Genomic DNA, 7,049 nt, shown 5'->3' with positions numbered 1-7,049 from the left:
GGTTAAAGGGACAGACACCTGTAAGACACGCCTCTTCCCCTGGCTCAGTGCCGAACAACAAAGACCAAGCCTGCTCATTAGCGGATTATTCTTATTTCCAAAGCTGATATTGAGATCTACAATGCCTATTCTGAGTGCTCCAGAATACTGGCATAGCTGGATCTGACCTGAAAACCTGCCAGCTTAATACAACCCAAAGAGATGATAAGAACTGCTTCAAACTTCTTTTACTGAGCACCTACTGTGGACCAGCCTCTATTAAATGTCCTGATATTGTCTTACTTGGAAAACATCTTGAAACAATGTCACTGACTGGTATGTTTATATTTTCCAAAATGGTGCAAACTTTCACAAGTACAAATTGCTAATGTTTTAAAATAAAATTATAAATTATTTCTCCTATGCATGAAATATATAGTGAAGTCATCTGTGAAAAATAACAATCTTCCTTCTCTACAATGGGGCTGTCACTTTCAATCTTGAACCCCGATTTTGCTTCAGAATAGAAAACTTGAGGTAGCCACTGCTGAGGAGACTCCTTCACATTAAATTTTAAAGTTTAGTCCCAGTTTTTTAAAACCCTTTTTTATCTTTTCGTATCCTTGGAGATAGAATATTTTAAGGGCTTATGTGTTGTCTTGGGATCATGGAACAGAATCTGATTATAAACATCCATGGTCCATAGTTACTGATATCTGTCTATGGATGACTTCCATTGAAATGTCTCACCCTTGATAATGTTTGGTACTCCTGCTGTGAGATATTCACAGATATATTCACAGTGAGACATTTGCGTAATGACCTACTCCAGGGCAACCATGGTCAATGGTCTTCTTCAGGGCAGCCCCAATTCTCCAATCTTCTCTAAGCTACTTCTGACCCCCTCTCGGTATATTTTGAGATGCTTCCCTGAGTCATGTTGCAGGTTAGGGGTGTCTTAGGCACTTTACTATGCTATAATGCAGTGACTGAATGTTGGTGTGTTTCTTTGGGTCTTCACCCCAGAAATGAGGTATAGAGCTTTATACTCCATGTTCACTTTTTGTTTGCTTTTGGGAGTGTCTGACACCGGAATAACTGGAGACAGAGTCCTTTCTTGATCAGTATTCTTCAAATAAACTCTATATTCAGAAGATTGGCCCACACCCAAAGTACCTTCTAGTTAACCTTTATATTCTTTGGGGCAGAATAAATGTTTTTACACAGTTACAGCATTTCCCTCTGCCCCGCCTGCAGGGCTTCAACGGGTTCTCGACCACCCTAAGGAGGGAATGTAGGGACAGGAGATACAAAGGAAAGACACCAAGTCTGGATTCTGATCAACGTGCCACTTTATTTCTCTTCCACAAAGGTTTATATAGTTCCGAAGGGTGGGGGGAGCAAGAAGCTGCCATCTGCATAAGGTGGAGCAAGCTAACAAGATGTTTGTATAGGATGTTTACAGGATGAGAGGGTCAAGGGCTCTGACTCAATGTCCTGTTGCTAGGCAACCTGACTGTAAGATGATCTAGTTCCCCGTCTTATTGGGGGTCTGTATTTTTCCACTGACTAGAGATTCTGTCCTTGTCCCTGACATCCCTCACCTTATGCTTTAAGTTATTCTGAGTTTTGAGTTTTGTTTTGTTTTGTTTTTTATATTCACAGCCAAATTTCTGGACAGTCTTCTCATACTTTGGTGTCACAAAGATACACAGTGTTTATAGAAAGCTGCCTCTTCAATTGTTTTCAAGATTATTGATGCTGTTAGAATTTCAGGAGGATGAAAGAAAGAAAGAAAGAAAGAAAGAAAGAAAGAAAGAAAGAAAGAAAGAAAGAAAGAAAGAAAGAAAGAAAGAAAGAAAGAAAGAATTTAAGGAGTTCATTTAGAACTCTAGACAACTTCTGCCAGGATCTCCAGTTATTGAGCAAGCCAGCATCTAACAGTTTTGTAAGGAAAACAAAGTCTTGATTTATAGGTTCCAAATAGTTTGTATAGTGATGTCTCAGAGGGAGGTGAAAGTTCCTACCCCATGGCCTAATGCTTTGATTCTGAAGTGTAGAATGTGGGGAGGTGGAGGGAAAGGAGGAGGAGGCATGGAGTGTGATCCCATAGGCTGGAGAGTGGGGTTTAGCATGGTCAGTGTCAAGCCAGGCTGATAGCAAGTCCGTCACTCCATCTCAACAGCAACCTCAGCCCAAACAAGAGGGAAACACCAGACAAACCAGAACTGAGAGGTACTCTACAGAACAAAAAGCCAGCTCCTTTTCAAAACAGAGGTCAGGGCTGGAGAGATGGTTTCATGGTTAAGAGCACTGGCTGCTTTTCCAGAGGACCAGAGTTCAATTCCCAGGACCCACATAGTGGCTCACAACCTCTGTAACTCCAGTTCCAAAGGATCCAACACCCTCCTATGGCTTTTATGGACACTTCATGCATGTGGCATACAGCATACATTCAGATAAACATGCAAAGTAAAAATAAATAAAATCTCACTCCCTGCCCCACAAAACCTCAAAACATTAGAGATGATCAGAAACAGGGAAAGTCACAGACCAAAAGGAATGAAGGCTTCAGACCTGATGGATGTCATGCGATCTCCTGGATGGGAAGACATCCCATCCTTGCTGGCTTGCTCAATAACTGGAGATCCTGGCAGAAGTTGTCTAGAATTCTCATCCCAGATGAGAAACTAGGGAAACAGGAACAAAGTACAGAGTTTACTTAGTAAGGTGCTCTGCCTTTGCCATCTTGGCCATGAGCAATGCATGACAGTGAAATAAGAGGCTGACAGTGGGTGAGGGCTGGAATCAAACTCTTTTTTCCATTTTTGCACATTTCCTCTCAGTCTATAACTAAAATAAAAATTATGACTAAAATTATGTTTGTGGAAGTAGAATAAAGAATGGATTGTGTGTGTGTCTATGTGTGTGTGTGCATGCATATGTGTGAGTGTGTGTGCATATGTGTGTTTATGTATGCTCTCTGTACTTCCTTATCAATGGAACCTTCTCCCCGGTCCCAGGAACAAGTTTCTTTTATTTCTGTATCTGAGCCATTAGAAAATCTGCAGTGTAACATCCCGATAAACTCACCTTCTATGGAGATTTAGGAACAGAGATGTGGGTGGATGACATCTCTTCAGTTCAAAGGCTCTGCTGAGGTGGGGATCAATTCTCCTTAGAAAGCCAAGGTAAGTCTGTTGAAGACTGTACCAACTACATACTGATTGTCAGGGGAGTGAATACTCTGTGGACAACTGCAGCATCTCAGGAATGCACTAGGAACTGGGGTGATACAGATGACCAAGTCATGGCATCTGACCCAGAGAGTGTTTCATTTTGGCTGGAGAGAGATTTGAAAAGAAGTTGGTGGACGAATTGTTACATGTGATGTGATAGGCAGGAAAGCAGGTTTATGAAAGGACACTGTAGTAGTAGTGGGGAAGGACATCGGGTGTGTGTGGGAGGGGTCAGGAAGTGTCTTGCAAAGAAGAGGCATTCAGACATGGCCAGGTGCATTCAGGGTGGCCTGGCCATAGACAAGGAAAGACATTTATTCTGGCAATGACGTGAAGGTTGCACAGCAAATGAAGGGTCCGGAGAGAGAAGGGAATTAGAAATTGTTACAAAGGTGAAGTAGAAAGGTTAGTCAGCGATTGCGTTCCATTTCTGCCCCACAAATGATATTTGTAATCAGTTAATAATGAATAATATATTATTTAAGGGGAAAGAGAGACATCCAGTGGTTAAAGACACTTGCTGTTCTTGCAGAGGACCTGGGTTTGATGTCCAGTACCCACATGGCAGTTGTAATTCCAGTTCCTAGGTACCTGGCATCCTCTTCTGTCCTCTGTGGGCAACAGGCATTCACATAGTGCACATACATAAATGCAGGTAAAACATCATCCAGGTAAGAAAAAATGAACAAATCAATCATATATATGTATTGATTAAATTTGATGGTTATAAGTTATAGAAACCCAGTCTACACAGCTTAGAGGAGAAAAGAAGCTACGGTTTGCCAACTCAAGAATGTATTGGTTAGTCACACTATAGGATGATCACGGTACCTAAGGTGGACTTTAGGACATGCAGGGCTCAAATATCATCTAGAGTCCTTTTGGGTCTCTTTCCCCTTAATAAATCTTGATTGAATTTGCTTTCCCTGAGCTTTGATTTTCCTTACATAGCAGAAAACATGAGTTCTTGTTACAATTCCTATTTTTGTTTTCTTTAAGATCCCTACCCCAAAGAGGTTGGCTATTCAGTCTGTAATTTGCGAAGACCTGTGAATGAGGTTAAGTGCCACCCACAAGACAAGTCAAGAGAATGAGGGGAAAGAAGGAGGTCAGCCGGAGACAAGGGTGGAGATTCAGACAGAGCACCCATGCTAGCGTGGTGATTATATTGTCGACAACAGACTTTTTCCCAAGAACTTGGTTGCTGGGCAGACAAACCGAGGCATACAGCTCCATTAGTAAATGATGGATGTATGCCACATTCAGGTGCAGGAGATGGGGATGTGAGACAGCATCCAATTTTCTCTCTCAGGGTTATCATGAAAAAAATTACTAACTTTTGGGTGACTTGCTCCTAAATATTCAACTTCTTGTATATTTTCTCTTGTCAGGGCTTTCCTGCAGCCCCGAGGTTGGGGTGGCTTGGCGTCTTCTAGCCTCTTTGACTGTGACTCACATCTTTGAATTAGATTTGATCCTCTCTCCTTACGAAGGACGGGCTGGATTCTGTTTCCTTGGCTGCGTAGTCGTCGGGTGGGGACTTCTTACTTCGACTATGTAGGTAAGATAATAAGTCACAGTTGGATTGAGGCCAGCCCTCAAGATAGCATCTGAAGGGTGGGGATTTCTACCAGGGATGATAAGCCACAGGGACCTCATTAAGCAACAAAGCCTAGGGGATGTACAGGACATGAAGTTTATATCATTCTCTGGGCTTTGGGGAGTTTCCTCCATTTCTGGCAAGGTGGAACTCCGGTATCTATAAGGCAGCTTAGCTTTCAAGGGGAAGATGATAAGTTATAGCAGGATAGAGAATCTACACTTAACCCCTTAAGGTGAGTCATCTCTCTGACAAGAGACTGAGAGCATTGAATCGCCTCCAGTTCTGCACGAGTTGCCAATCCTTAGATACCTGTTTCACTTACAAAGTATCTATATAGTAACAGCATCCTTTACATGGATGCACTGTTTTCTAATCCTCTGGGATCTCTTATTGCTCCATTTTAATGCTCGCAAAGATCTTGCCGAGCAAGCACAAGTAGTGCTACTATTGCATATAAAGAAGTAGGTTCGGAGAGGCGCATTCACTGCCGGAGCCATATCTTATCCTAACACTTGGTTCTTTCTCTTTGTTATCACCAGTCTTCAGCTTGGTTGGTACCCCTGAAACATCTAATAATAACAAGCGATCTGGGGGGATTTATCTATTTTATGTGTTTGAGTGTTTTTTCTCTGCATGATTGTCTGTGCACCACATATGTGGCTGGTGTCCAGGAAGTCAGAAGAAGGCGTCGAATCCCCTGAGAGCCTGGAGTTACAGATGATTGTGAGCCACCATGTGGGTGCTAGAAATTGAAACTAGGTTCTCCGAAAGAGCAAGAAATGCTTTTATTTCTCTGTCTGGAACTGGACCAGGGCCTCTGGATAAGTGAGACAGTAGATTAGCTTGAACTGTTTGGGAGGCCCCCAGGCAGTGGAGCCAGGACCTGTCCTTAGTGCATGGGCTGACTTTTTGGAGCCTGGGGCTTATACAGGGACACTTTGCTCAGCCTGGGTGTAGGGAGGAGGGGACTGGACCTGCCTTGGCTGAGTCTCCAGGCTGGGCTGACTCCCTAGGGGAGGCCTTGCCTTGGAGGAGATGAAGTGGGGGGAAGGGCTCGGGGGTGGGAGGAGGGAGGACTGGGGAATCCATGGCTGATATGTGAAATTAAGTTAATTATAAAATACTATAATAAGGAAATGCTTTTAACCGCTGAGCCATCTCTCCAACCCTGATTAGTGAATTTTAAAATTATGATTCTGAGTTCATCAATATGGTAATATACTTATATATATATACGTAGTATTTAAATCCAGTATATTCATCTTATTTTAAATGTTCAAATTGTTCAAAAAGCCTTCTCAGTTTTATTTCATGTCCGTTTCATACAATCCTATGGACTTTTGAAAATTTATTTTCTCTCATGAAAAGATGTTCCAGATTCGTCTTGCACATTTTCTATCCCAATACTAAAATAAGCCTTTTCTTCAAGGAATGGCTTTTCAAAGCAGTGGTGGGAACTGGGGCAGCCTAGGCTACCTGCTACACACCACCTTGGTTTCTTGGAGTGAGAAATGGTTTTGGTAATCAGTTAATCAACTATCATTTGCTATAGTGCTTTTCTATATGAGAGTGACTAGCGTGGCATGGCAGCTCATGCCTATTATCCTAGCATTTGTGAGACAGAGGCAGAACTGTTAAGTTCAAGGCCAGCTACATAATAAACCCAGCTAAATAATGACACCTAGTCTCAAAAACAAACAAACAAAATGAATAAAAAGAATAGCTAATCATATTTAGTCTTACAGTGTTTAGGAAAGTGACTTTTTTTTTTTCTTTTTGAGAGAGAGAGTCTCTATGTTCTTGGCTGACCTGAAACTCATTACATAGATCAAGCTGGCCTCAAACTCACAGTGATCTACCTGCCTCTGCCTCCTGAATGCGGGCATTAAAGGCATGTGACCCCATCCATATCCAGCTAGGAAAGTGATATTTCAGCCCACAGTATAGAAATGATCCATCGAGCAGGGCATTGAGTCAAGTGGTCTAGCGATAGTTATCTGCACTGCAGTCTGTATCAGCTCACCTAGCCAGATTTTTCTTATTTAGGATTCATTTGTGCCTCAAATATTTACAAATGAATATGCTAGGAACCAGAATGTGTGCAGAGTCCCAGAGATCCACAGAGACGGATGTAAAAGCTCATGGTGACAGGAGCAATGGGGGAGAGCTGGGAAGTCCTCCCTTTGTCGCTGCTGGGACTAAATAGATAATGGCACATTGCAGTCACC

This window comes from Peromyscus maniculatus, chromosome 1 (genome assembly GCF_049852395.1).
Source record: "Peromyscus maniculatus bairdii isolate BWxNUB_F1_BW_parent chromosome 1, HU_Pman_BW_mat_3.1, whole genome shotgun sequence".
NCBI lineage: Eukaryota > Metazoa > Chordata > Mammalia > Rodentia > Cricetidae > Peromyscus > Peromyscus maniculatus.
The sequence above is the reverse complement of the archived record's forward strand: the minus strand, read 5'-3'. Positions refer to the sequence as shown.